The sequence below is a fragment of the Lepidochelys kempii genome, chromosome 7 (assembly GCF_965140265.1).
Source record: "Lepidochelys kempii isolate rLepKem1 chromosome 7, rLepKem1.hap2, whole genome shotgun sequence".
Lineage (NCBI taxonomy): Eukaryota > Metazoa > Chordata > Testudines > Cheloniidae > Lepidochelys > Lepidochelys kempii.
In genome coordinates this window covers 97,777,873-97,790,858 of record NC_133262.1, presented here as the reverse complement: position 1 = coordinate 97,790,858, position 12,986 = coordinate 97,777,873, and the positions used below count along the sequence as shown (strand labels likewise).

The 12,986-nt window shown below is 46.4% G+C and overlaps 1 protein-coding gene across 2 annotated transcripts in view; it reads left to right on the top strand.

The window, feature by feature from the left end:
* Positions 1-12,986, top strand: part of INPP5A (inositol polyphosphate-5-phosphatase A) — a 430,024-nt gene that overhangs the window by 31,854 nt on the left and 385,184 nt on the right. The window lies entirely within an intron of this gene.

Sequence of the window (12,986 nt, the reverse complement as noted above, 5' to 3'; positions counted from 1 at the left end):
GGAAAGCAAGTCACAAAGTTCCATGAAAGTGCCCTTACGCATGCGAAAGTTTCGCAGCCACTGGGAATCGTCCCAGACCCGCAACACTGTGCGGTCCCACCAGTCTGTGCTTGTTTCCTGAGCCCAGAATCGGAGTTCCACAGCATGAACCTGCCCCATTATCACCATGATGCATGCATTGGCAGGGCCCATGCTTTCAGAGAAATCTGTGTCCATGTCCTGATCACTCACGTGACCGCGCTGTTGTCGCCTCCTCGCCCGGTATCGGTTTGCCAGGTTCTGGTGCTGCATAAACTGCTGGATAATGCATGTGGTGTTTAATGTGCTCCTAATTGCCAAAGTGAGCTGAGCGGTCTCCATGCTTGCCTTGGTATGGCGTCCGCACAGAAAAAGGGCGCGGAATGATTGTCTGCCGTTGCTCTGACGGAGGGAGGGGCGACTGACGACACGGCTTACAGGGTTGGCTTCAGGGAGCTAAAATCAACAAAGGGGGTGTCTTTACATCAAGGAGTATTTCAGGCAGGACTTCACGGAGAGTTCCAATAAGAAATGGTGCACCTAAGTTATTGTTCTTATTGGAACAAGGAGGTTAGCCTGGCCTCTGATTGATACATGGCTAGATTTACCTCGCTGCACCTTCTCTGTGAGTGACTGCAGTGTGACCTAGAGGAATGAGTCCCCTAGACAGGGGAGTAGGCAAATGAGTACAAAACAAATCTGGTCTATTTCTTGTTTTGATCCACTCCATCTATCTTTTATATCTTTGGCTGGCAGCAGACGGTGCAGAAGGACTGCATGCCATCCACATCTCATGGCTGCCTGGCAGAAGATGGTACAATACGACTGCTAGCAATCCTCATCTCTTGCCTGCCCGGCAGAAGATGGTACAGTACGACTGCTAGCAATCCGTATCGCCTGCCTGCTCACCATAAGACGGTTCAATAGGACTGACTGCAGGACTAAAGAGAATGACCTGGTCAAGTCACTCCAAATTTAGTCCCTGCGCCCATGTCTGCCCAGGCGCTCCCAGCCGACGTGGCCAGGAGCACCTCGGACACGACGAGGATGGCTACCAGTCATACAGCACCATCTGCTGCCAGAAGGCAATGGGTTGCTGCTACTGTGTAGCAAAACCGTACCGCGTCTGCCAGCACCCAGGAGACATAGGGTGACGGTTACCTGAGCGGGCTCCATGCTTGCCGTGGTATGGCGTCTGCACAGGTAACTCAGGAAAAAAGGTGCGAAACGATTGTCTGCCCTTGCTTTCACGGAGGGAGGGAGGGAACGGGGGCCTGACGATATGTACCCAGGACCACCCGCGACAATGTTTTAGCCCCATCAGGCATTGGGATCTCAACCCAGAATTCCAGTGGGCATCGGAGACTGCGGGAACTGTGGGATAGCTACCCACAGTGCAACGCTCCGGAAGTCGACTCTAGCCTTGGTACTGTGGAAGCACTCTGCCGAGTTAATGCACTTAATGCACTTAGAGCATTTTCTGTGGGGACACACACACTCGAATATATAAAACTGATTTCTAAAAAAACGACTTATATAAATTCGACCTTATTCCGTAGTGTAGACATACCCCTAGAGAGTTGAGCAAGAACTACAGAAACAACTTTGTTCCATTTCCAGTCTCAAGCAACCCATGGAAATACAGGACTTGAATGAAAACCTCTACTTAAGATTGGAACAATACAACCTGTTCCCATCTTATTTCTAGCCTCAAACAATTGGGAACTAACTGAGCAGGGTTTCATCCGAAATAAATGAATAAGTTCCTCCAGGAGTCTTATCTTCACATTTCTGTTTTACCATCCCACAGACAATTCTTCCATTTTGCCTATAGATGGCAGCTTTTAAAATCCTGCTTCCATCATTGCCTTGGGAGCACTTATCCAGTCAAATGATGTCTTCCAGGATCATGACCATATTAATGTTGGCTTTTCGGAAATTTACTTTTATCTCTTCCTGGACAAAACTTTCTGATCAAGGCTCTCTACAGCAAAATCCAAAACAAGCACACTGTGATATGACTTCTGGGGTATCTGAGATTCATAACTGAAACCAACATAAACAGGAACTGCTGCACTTAAGGGAACAGATAAACATGAGGCTAATTAGGGCTGGTCCTCTCCCTCAGCACCCCTGGGACCCAGAAGAGAATCCCCCTCTGGGGGCACTAGGACTCATGCAACATCCCATGCAAGGTCTTGTGGCTTTGGGGTAAGAAACTGCAGGGAGGAGCCTGACGGAGACTGAAGCTGACAGCAGCTGCAGAAGAACTTAAGTGTGCCCTTGGACACTGATGATGATATCAGAATATTGTCTGTGGATTTGACTAGGAATTCTTGCCCCTGTGCTGATCTTATATACACACACATTCTTGAATGAACCAGAGTTGATATGAAACCTATCCAGAAAATCTTGTTGTTCCCTCTGCCTCTCATTTCATCACATCTGGTGCTAGAGATCAAGGTCCCTGTGTATATACTCCACTCCCTTAATTGAGTTCAGAGGATCAGACTTTTTGAAGGGATCCTCCAATTAGTAAACCAGGCAGTGCAATCCTTACGTTAGATGGCAGTTGGGAATAACAGAGGGGCTCATTCAAGTCTTCATTCAATTCAGGGAATAGGTATCCGAAAGAGAGAGAGCATGGCATCCACCAGCTAGAACACAATGATTCATTGAGGTCATGAGAGTCTACCTGTCTGATGAAGTTATCATAAATAAGCTGTGAAGAACTTGATCAGTCAAGCCCCAGAGAGAGAACCAATTTTATCTTCTTAATGGAGCAAAATTACCTAAGGCTAGGTCTACACTACCACTTATGTGGGCATAATTTATGCCGCTCAGGGGCATGAATAAGCTATACAAATAAGAGCTTCTCCCACCGACGTAGCTATCGCCGCTCGGTGAAGGTGCATTAATGAAGGTCATTGAAAAAAATACCAAATAGTGCAGAGCCAAGCACCAGTACCTATGGCACCTCACTGGCAACACACCCGCTCAATGGTGATTCCCCATTTACATTGACATTTTGAAACTTATCAGTTTGCCAGGTTTTAATCCACTTTGTGTGTGCAATATTAATTTTATATTTTGTGTGATACCAAGTCAAATGCCTTATGTCAACACTATTACCTTTATCAATTAAACTTGTAATCTTTATTTAAAAAAAATTATCCAAGTTAGTTAGACAGGATCTTTGTTCCATAAACCAGTGTTTTTAAAAGTTTGGGTTGCGACCCAGTACTGGATCGTGGCATTTAAGACACTGGGTCACCTTGCTCAGCACCCAGGGACCCTAGCGGCTCTGGTCAGCACCGCCGCCCAGGATGTTAAAAATCCTGTCGGCGGTGCTGCCCAGCTAAGCCAGGCTACTGCCGACCTGTTCTGACACCGTGCTGCACCCCAGAAGTGGCCAGCAGTGGGTCTGGCTTCTAGGTAGGGGGCCACGTGGCTCTGCATGCTGCCTCCGCCGTGAGCACTGGCTCTGCACTCCCATTGGCCAGGAACCGTCCAATGGGAGTTGGGGGTGGTGCCTGCAAGCGAGAGCCGCAGAGAGCTGCTTGTGCGCCTCCACCTAGGAGCCAGTCCTGCTGCTGGCCACTTCCGGGGTGCAGCAAGGTCCGCTGTGCCAGGACTGGTGGGAAGCCTGCCTCTGCACCTTGGCTGTGCCGCTGACCGGGAGCCGCTGGAGGTAGGTCCATGCCCCAATCCCCTGTCCCAGCCCTGAGCCTGCACCCCCCCAGCCCAGAGCCCTTATCCCCTCCCGCACCCCAACCACCTCATCCCCAGCTCTGCTAGATTGCGAGCATCAACAATTTTTCTTCAACTGCGTCCCCAGAAAAAAAGTTTGAAAACCACTGCCATAAACCCATGTCAATTTGGGTTCCTTACATAACCCTCCTTAATTCTTTGAGTTGCATATCAGCTGCTCCTTTTTCTTGCCCAGGATGTCAGGTGACAGCCTATAATTACCCAGTTCATCCCTTTACCCTTTTTAAAAATTGGAACAACATTAGCTTTCTTCCAGTTGTCTGGAATTTTTCAGTGCTCCAAGATTTATTGAAAATCAGCATTAATGGTCCCGTGAACTCCTCAGTTAACTTGCATCCCAGAGTTTTAAAAGAGCTATCTGGACCTGCTGATTTCAAAATATCTATCTTTTTAATATCCTCCACAGATACTAGTGGAATGGAAAGAGAGTAAAGAATATTCTCAGTCTTTTGTTTTAAATATAGCATTTAATATTCTGAGTTTCTTTTGTGTAACTAGCTGTTCACCAACACTTTAGGAAACTGCAAGTCCTTGCAGCCCTTGACTATCTATTTTCCATCACTACTTATAGCTTTTGCTGATTTAAAAGTTTAAAGCTAAATTAATTTTCATTATAACCCTGTATTTGTATGTTCATAGCTTTTTTAAAAAAAATCTCTTTGGGCTGAAGCTTTTCTTGCTTATACTTAGTACAGACAAGACATTTTTTATTTTTGAAGTTTTGAGGAAAACTCCTTTGGTCACATTTGAGTTCTCAGAGAATGGAAAACATACACTGGGTAAAGATTTTCAGCCACTGCCACCTTGAACTCAATTTGAAACAGTGATTTCTTGAACGGAACATAGTCCTTTTTAAATTATGCTCTTCCTACCTGTCCCATCCTCACCCATGGGCTGGATATGGTATGAACAATTTTTGTCTATTATTTATTGCCTCTGGTACATGTCATAGAATTTCTTAGCACTTCCATGATCTAAAACGAGATTACAGACAGAATTAGTGTAAATGTAATAATGGTTGGTTATTTATTGCAGGAGTGCCTAAATGCCGTCATAAAGATTAAGGCACTGATGGGCTAAGTATGTACAAATACATAGTAAGTACAGTCTCTGCTCTAAAGAGCATTCAGTCTACATATGGGAAAATAGTGCTTGCAAAGATTACTCTTTTAATTCACTGATGTAGGAGGTGGTATATAGCAAATTATTTACTTGGTGGGAAAGGGAGAAAAATTCCAGCAGCCTCGGTGTTAATGAAACCCAATTTCATTCACAATGCTACTGACAAACCCATATTTACTGTACACTCGTTGCAGCAGATCTGTAGGTAACTCATGCTTGTGTAAGCGGGGGAATGGTCCTGCTATTGTGGGGAACTTTCCTGGCTTCTGCACTACCCCGGTGAAGTGGGCTAGCGAAAGGATCTGAGTCCTCGCTCCCACTTCCTTTACCCAGTGGCCTCCCTGCCCTTGATGGCTCCCCTTCCACTCTCCTGTCTGGCAGAGTCCTCGTAACCCCAACAAGGCTGGGCCCAGGATTCCTGGGGGGGCTCGACCCCCAACCCTGCTGTGGTCACCTAGGACAGGGGCTAGGGTGTCCCCACTCTGGGGTACTCTCTCTGCACTGGGCACTTCTCTGACCCACTGACCATTACAAACAAGTTAAAGCAAATGCATGTTATTTAATCACCAATTAATTTTAAAAAGAATAAGGAAAAATGGGAAAGGTTAAAGGAAACTCATCAACCCGCTCTGTGGCAGGGAACATCACAAACTGTGTCTCTGGAATGTCAGGGCAGTTCAGTCTGTTCCTTGTACGTCCCAGGCCGCCTTTTCAGGCCCTGGCTGTGCTGCAGAGATGCTGTGGGTTGGACACTTGCTCTGGTGGTGGCCACACGCTCTCAGGCTCTAAGTGGTAGGACCCTTCTTCTCAGTGTCGCCCCCACCCTGTCGGGGTTACGATCCAAGCCTGGCCTGCAGAGCTTCTTGGCTGAGGTGTCTTCCTGTGCTGGGCCTGCTGCCCAGGGTCCCCCTCGCTCTCCCCAGCTGCTCACCACACCCAGCTCCGGACTGCTCCAGCCCCAGCTGCACCACTCAGTCTCTGCACTGCTGCTGCTGCTCTGCCTCCAGCTCCCTGGGCTGCTTCTCTGGCCCCTCTGGCTCTGGTTGCTGCAACTCTGCTCCCAGGAGAGGTCTGCTCTGCTGGCTGCTTCTGTGACTCTGCTCCCAGCACTGACCTGCTTCCTGGGCTGCTTCTCTGGCCCCTCTGGCTCTTGGTTGCTGCAGCTCTGCTCCCAGGGCAAGTCTGCTCTCTCTGGGCTGTGCCCCCGGCTTTGGGGCTGCAGCTCTGCTCCCAGGACAGGGTCTGCTTTCTCTGGGCTGCTTTTCTGGTCCCTCTGGATCTGGCACACCCCTGCTCCCCAGCTTAGCTTGGGCCCCTGCTTTCTCCTTAGCTCGGCCCCACTCTGTCTGACCCAGGCAAATCCAGCTCACACAGAGGATGGGACCTCCCTGGCCTCCTGAATCCCTGATTAGCCTGCTTGCCCTGTCATTCAGGCTGACCTGGAGCATTGGCCTCTCCCCATTGTTCCTGGGGGCTGTCAGTCTCAGGGCCTTGATTCCCCATTGACCCTTTCTCCTTTAGTTTAGTACTGGGAGCTAGCAACTAAAACACCCCCACTGAATGTTAGTAAGGAGGCAACAGTCCCCTTACACTTGGGAGCATCCAGCTGCACAAGCTCATGGAGACCATTTTTGTTGTCTATTACATAGTGTCTAAATAAACAAGAACATATTGTGACTTCAGTGAGACTACTCAATGTGAGTAACTGCTCATTCAGTAGAGGGTTCACAATCGGGCCCTAAGTAAATGCAACGAAAACAAAATAGTGGTTACCATTGTGTTCCATTTTCCAGGTGGACTGCTTTTGGTACTGTAGATTTCCATTATTTGCCAGTCACATGTTATTTACCATGATAGGAATAGTATGAAACAGAAATTCAGTGAACTTTGGATGTGAAGGCTGATTATAGGAAGCCAGTTTTCAGAGCCGCTAGATAGAAGGATATCTCCCAATCCTTTACAGCAGTCTCAATATGTCCTTCATGGATGTTCCTTATCATTGTCACTATCTTACTAACTTGTCAGTAAAATAAGTAATTCAGTGTCACGATAGCTCTATCGGTAAACTGGCAACTGCAGTACAGGACTCTCCAAAATGCATCCCCCCCATTTCAATGGCAAGGGCTGTTGCTTGGACAAGCAGCAGTGAGACAGGATCTGGAAGGGAGAGGAGCAGCAAGAATATGTGCTTGGTGAAGTAGAAGCTGGGTCCCTCCTCCTGCTGGGCTCCTTCACCATCCTTTGACCAGGCTGGGGGAAGTGGGTGGGTTGATTTGGCTTTCACACACTGGCCCTCCCCCAGGTCTATTTAAACTTGTCGTAGGCTTTTCAAAGGCTTGTTGCTTCTTAGCTGTCCCTCCCACCCACCCACCGCTTCTTTTTAGTATAAGAGCTGTTTTGTTGGGTTTTATTTTTATTATTATTTTTGGATGTCACAAGTCTGACCGATAGCCTGTTTCGTACCAGGAAGGATATTTTCCTGTCTGACCAAGTTGGCCGCAGCCCTTTGTTTTTGTTCTGTTTTCTGCCTTCCTGGACGCATTATTGAGGCACAATTAGGTTAAAAGGCCTATGGCTTGAAAGTTTAGAATTAGAAAGGTAAGACTATTTAACTCATCACAGCTTGTGGCTGGTGTCCAGTGTAGTGAAAGATTGAAAGGGCCAGTTCCCAGAGGCAAAAGAAATTGGGGGATTTGGTGTTGGACCTTGTGCCATTAGCAGAAGGGGAGACTTGAAGTCTTAGAGTGGGGTCCCTCCTTGGTATCCTCTAACTCCTCCGTCCCCTGCCCTGAGAGGGGTTAGCAAGAGGATTCAGAAGTTAGCTGAGTCCTAGGTACAGGCTAAGGAGGGTCTACCGCAAGTTATTGGTTATATGGTGAGAACCCTGTAACCCTACACTGGACCCAGTTAAATGCCTGAAATCTGAGAGTGCAGGGTGGGCCCATTATGCTCCTCACCACTGTTAAATTATAGTTGTGGCCTGCCACTTAAATCTATCCCTATGTCTGTTGGTCAGGACATGCAGGTGAATGAACAAATAGCAGCAACAGCAGCTCAGAACTGTCAAACAAAGCTTTTAATCTCATTCTTCTTAGTCTTCACTTATTTTTTAATTTAATTTGTTTTTTTTAAAGTGATGTCCGTTTTGCTTGCTTTGAAGTTTTATGTGATGAGAAATGCTTCTTGCCATCTGCAAACTATGAATGATATTTTTAAAGGATGAAAATTTTTAAAGAGGCTGGAGCCTGTAAGCTAAGTTCCTGTCTATTTTATATTTTAAAAGTATGTTTCTATCAAGTGCTCTGAGAAGTGACTATTTCTGATAGTGACCATATGACTAGGGTCCTACCAAATTCATGGTCCATTTTGGGCAATTTCATGGTCATAGGATTTTTAAGAGAGTCTGTATTCGCAAAAAGAAAAGGAGTACTTGTGGCACCTTAGAGACTAACCAATTTATTATAAATTGGTTAATCTCTAAGGTGCCACAAGTACTCCTTTTCTTTTTATCTGAAACCATGAAATTAACTAACACGGCTGTTACTCTGAAACCATGGTTTCAGATGTTTACATCTGAAATTCCGTGGTGTTCTAACCCTGGAGGTCCCCACCAAAAAGGGGTTGTGTGGAATTGCAAAGCTATTGTAGGAGGATCACAAGGTATGGGGCGGTGTAATGGCTCTGTGGGGGCCCTCCTACTCCAGGTCCTCAGGAGGCCACCCTGCCTCACTACATCACTGATACGTCTGCTGCTAAGGGGAACAAAGCGGTCTCTGCTTTCGGCTGGGGTCCAGGCCTGTGCTCAGGCTGGGTGGGAAACAGTCAATTGGCCCCAGCCTGGATCAAGGCAGGGCAACAAAGAGTCAGAAGCTCAGGCTTCAGGTGCTAGTTCTGGCCTGGGGAAGGGGAGACTGCTACCCCCAAATTGGGGAGGCAGGCCCGCCCACTCCACTGCGTCCTGGCCCAGGCCTTAGCAGTGACAAAGCGCTTTGTCACTGGGTCAGTGGGGATCCACGCCGCAACATGCTGAGTTGCCCTCTGTCAACTTTGTGGCCAGTCAGGGGTGCGCTACCGCTGGGCTACTTCCACACTCCCCTTCTTGGTGTACCTCTTGCTCACGGTCCTGGAACCTGCCATCAACCTCGACCCCTCCTTACAGCAAGTCTTGGGGGGTTTGGTCCATCGGTAGTCCGGGCCAGTCGTCTTCTCCCTCTGGGGTCAGGTCCGCCTGGTCTGGGTGGTCCAGGCCAGTTGTCTGCTTCCTCCAGGTCAGAATCAGCTAGCGGCGCCGATGGCCCAGGCCAGTCCTCTGCTCCCTCCGCCCCTTCCCAGCTCAGGAGGCATCTGGTCTCTCTGGTGGTTGCCTCCCTACTGAGCTTTCTGGGCCGCCTTTTATACTTCCTGCCCCTCCCACCCACTTCATGGGGGAGGGCCAACTAGGCCCTGGTTCTGCCCACCAGGGCTCAGTGCGATGGCCCTCCTACTCTGGGTCCTCAGAGGCCACCCCACCTCACTACAGGAGGTCATCACTTTTGAGGGGGGCAGGACAGGCCTTATGGGTGGGTGACCGCCCGAGACTCCATGCTCAGGGAGGTGCTGTGGTCCATCCTCCCCATCCCCTCCCCTGTACTCAGCCCAAGGCCCATTTAACCCACAAGTGCTGGGCTGCACTGCCCTTAGAGCTGGGCTCCCAATCAGCAGCCTCGGAGCTTCCTACAGCCCAGGGAGGTTCCCGGTGTTGGGTCTGATCTCCCCTGTGCTGCTAGGGGCGCCCTGCTTTGTGCCAGGCTCCAGATGCTAGTCCTGGCCAGGCTAGGGAGGGTAGAACTTCCTCTTTCCCTTCAGGGACCACTCCTGAGGTTGGGTCAGACCTACCTCTGGATATAGATATATCTAAATTTGTATACAATGTACATGTGAGAATAAAATTTTCTAAATTCCCCTTTCAGCTGACTTGTTTTGGCAATAGACTTTCTTTCTCTAGTTAACTTGATCACTTCTGAAATGCTAAGTGGTTGGTAATTTCGCTACTGCAGCAGTACTCTAGTCCTCGAGTAGTTCCAGAAGTAAAGTCCCTTTTCTTTCTTTCTTTCTTTCTTTCTTTCTTTCTTTCTTTCTTTCTTTCTTTCTTTCTTTCTTTCTTTCTTTCTTTCTTTCTTTCTTTCTTTCTTTCTTTCTTTCTTTCTTTCTTTCTTTCTTTCTTTCTTTCTTTCTTTCTTTCTTTCTTTCTTTCTTTCTTTCTTTCTTTCTTTCTTGAAAGCCTATTAACCTATTTTGTACAAGGTAAATGAGCAGTAAAATTAAGGATACATTTTACCTCTAATTTATGAAGAACCTTATTTTTGTTTTTAATTTGACTGCTCTAGGATGCCACTTAATGCACACATGTTTGAGAGATTTTGGCTCCTAAGGATTATGATTTGGCATGCTGAATTTTTGTGAATGCTCTCCTTTTTATTATTATTTTTTTGGTCAGTTTTCCTAGGTGAGTGGCTCTGAAGACTACAAACTTTATATGAGTAGCCTTATTAAAGCCAGTGGGGTTTCTCATGTGAGTAACAGGAATATGATTTGCCTCAAATACAAACAGTGAAATTATTCTCTGCATCTGTTCAGGGTGCAGCTTTCAAGAATAAATATTTGGAGTGGGGCTGGAGGAAAAAAAATGTGTTTGATTTAGTTTGAAATGGGGAAGCTACAAATGCAGAACAAGTATAACTAAATTTAAGTTTTAGTAATTTGAATTAATTCTTGTACAGAAAAGTTTAAGAAGTTACATCTGAAATTCTTAATTGTTCTATCATACAGCTCTGTAAAGGAGCTCAAAATATTTTGGAATAGGTCAGAATATCATTTTAGTACTTTTGTCCTTATCTATTCCTGTAGAATTTTGAGATTTTAAAACGTTGCATTTCTAGATATTATTGTGGTTGTTACTACATTGGTTCATATTTAGCATGTTTTATTATTGTATTTCAGAATAGGTAAACAGAACTGAAAAATAATTCTGAGATGTGAATTGCTCCATTCACCTTAGTGGTGTATTGATTCTGAAACCTAACGATAAAATTTTAAAAGTCAACGTTTCAAAATTTTGTTACTGCAGATAATTTTAGCAGAAAAATTGAAGCATGCTTTATGCATTGTGGCTGGATACTGTGGAGGTTAGAAGGAGAGAAGATATTAGATTGTATAGGGCAGGGATATTCAGCCTTTCCAGACTACTGTATCCCTTTCAGGAGGCTGATTGTCTTGCGTACCCCCAAGTTTCATTTCACTTAAAAACGACTTGCTTACAAAATCAGACCTAAAAATACAAAAGTGTCACAGCACACTATTACTGGAAAAATTACTTACTTTCTCACTTTTTCCATATAATTATAAAATCAACTGGAATATAAATATTGTACTTACATTTCAGCGTATAGAGTATAAACAAGTCATTGTCTGTATGACATTTTAGTTGGTACTGACTTCGCTAGTGCCTTTTATGTAGCCTGCTATAAAACTAGGCTATTACCTAGATGAGTTGATGTACACAGAGGCCTTCCAGAGGGTACCTCCAGAGGTACGTGCATAGGCAGTGAGTTATATGGGCCTGTGGTGCCTGTGCTCCACCAATATTCAGGAACGTGGGCCCAGCTCCACCAATGTTTGGGCTTATATTTAATCAGAGCCTTCCCATCCATAGGACAGACCTGGGCAACCGCTCCGGGCCCCGTGCTTTGGGGGGCCCCGTGCTTCAGGGGGATGTGGGGTCCAGGACAGCCTGGGGAGGTTAGCGGGGGGCCTGGCGAGCGACCCAGCCCCAGTCTGCCCTGCCTTTTTCTGCCCCCACTCCACCCCTTCCCTCAAGCCCCTGCCTCTTTCTGGCTTCCACCCCCTTCCCCGAGTCACGCCGGGAGTCGGGGGGCAGGCTGGGGCCTGGTCGCTTGCTGCTGCCAACGCCAGGCCCCCCGCTAACCCGCCAGGCTGCCCTGGACCCTGCGTCCCTCTGAAGCGTGGGGGCCCCCCAAAGTGCAGGGTCCGGAGTGGTTGCCCCAGTCCATCCTCTGGACGGAACGGCTCTGCTTGGACCCGTTCTGGGCACCACCAAAAATTATACAAACCTGGCGCCCAGGGGTGCGCATACGCAGGTTGAGAACCACTGGTTTAGGTACTTCTCTAAAGGCTGGTGTAAAATTGTTCTCATATTCCTCAAGGCTTACAGTGATGTATTTTTAAAGTTTCCAAATTATGAAACTTCTACAGTTTTCATTGGGAGAGGGTTCCACAGTCCAATAGCTCTCACCAATGGAAGCTTTTCTTATTTCCTATCTCCCCACCTCCTTGGTCTAAATCTTTATTTACTTGCTTTCATTCTGTTGTTCTCCGATACACTCAAGGTTCAAAGTGAGACCCGAGGAGTGGAGACAAAGGAAAAGGGGAGTAATGATCATCATTGGAGGAAAGGAAGTGGGTGATGCATCAAAAAAAGTTACATGAGTTCTTTCTCTTCTGTATGAGGGTGACCTATAAAGGTGATAAAGGAAAATATCTACATATATTTATCATGTTAAATGGGTGGTTGACTTAAACAGAGTAAAGCCCCAGTGAAATTTAGTGTAAGTTTCCATATGGAAACTATGCTGAACATAATCAAAAGCAGATATGCTGGTATTAATGCTTATGCTTAGCAAATCCTTGAAGATCTTGCAAAGACCAGTATTCTTAAGGGAGATATTAAAATCTTTTCAATATAACTCTTGAAAGTGCATTGGTTACTTGAAAAGTGGACTATAAAATAGACACCGGACAATTAGATATAAAAGACCTAATTGTGTGCTCTTTTACACCAGTGTAGCGCCATTGAATTCAGTATCATAACTCTTGATTTACACCAGCATAAATTATTGGCATCAGAACCAAACTAAATTTCCCCTTCCTCTGATTTTTGTGGCCCTGTAATAATGTGCATGTCATGCTTTTGCTCCTCTTCATGCCACACAGTGAGGAGTAGCATACAGACTAATTATTAAATGACTGCACATTCCCCTCTTTTGTTACTAAATCATGTTTGCAACCTTGAACTGAAG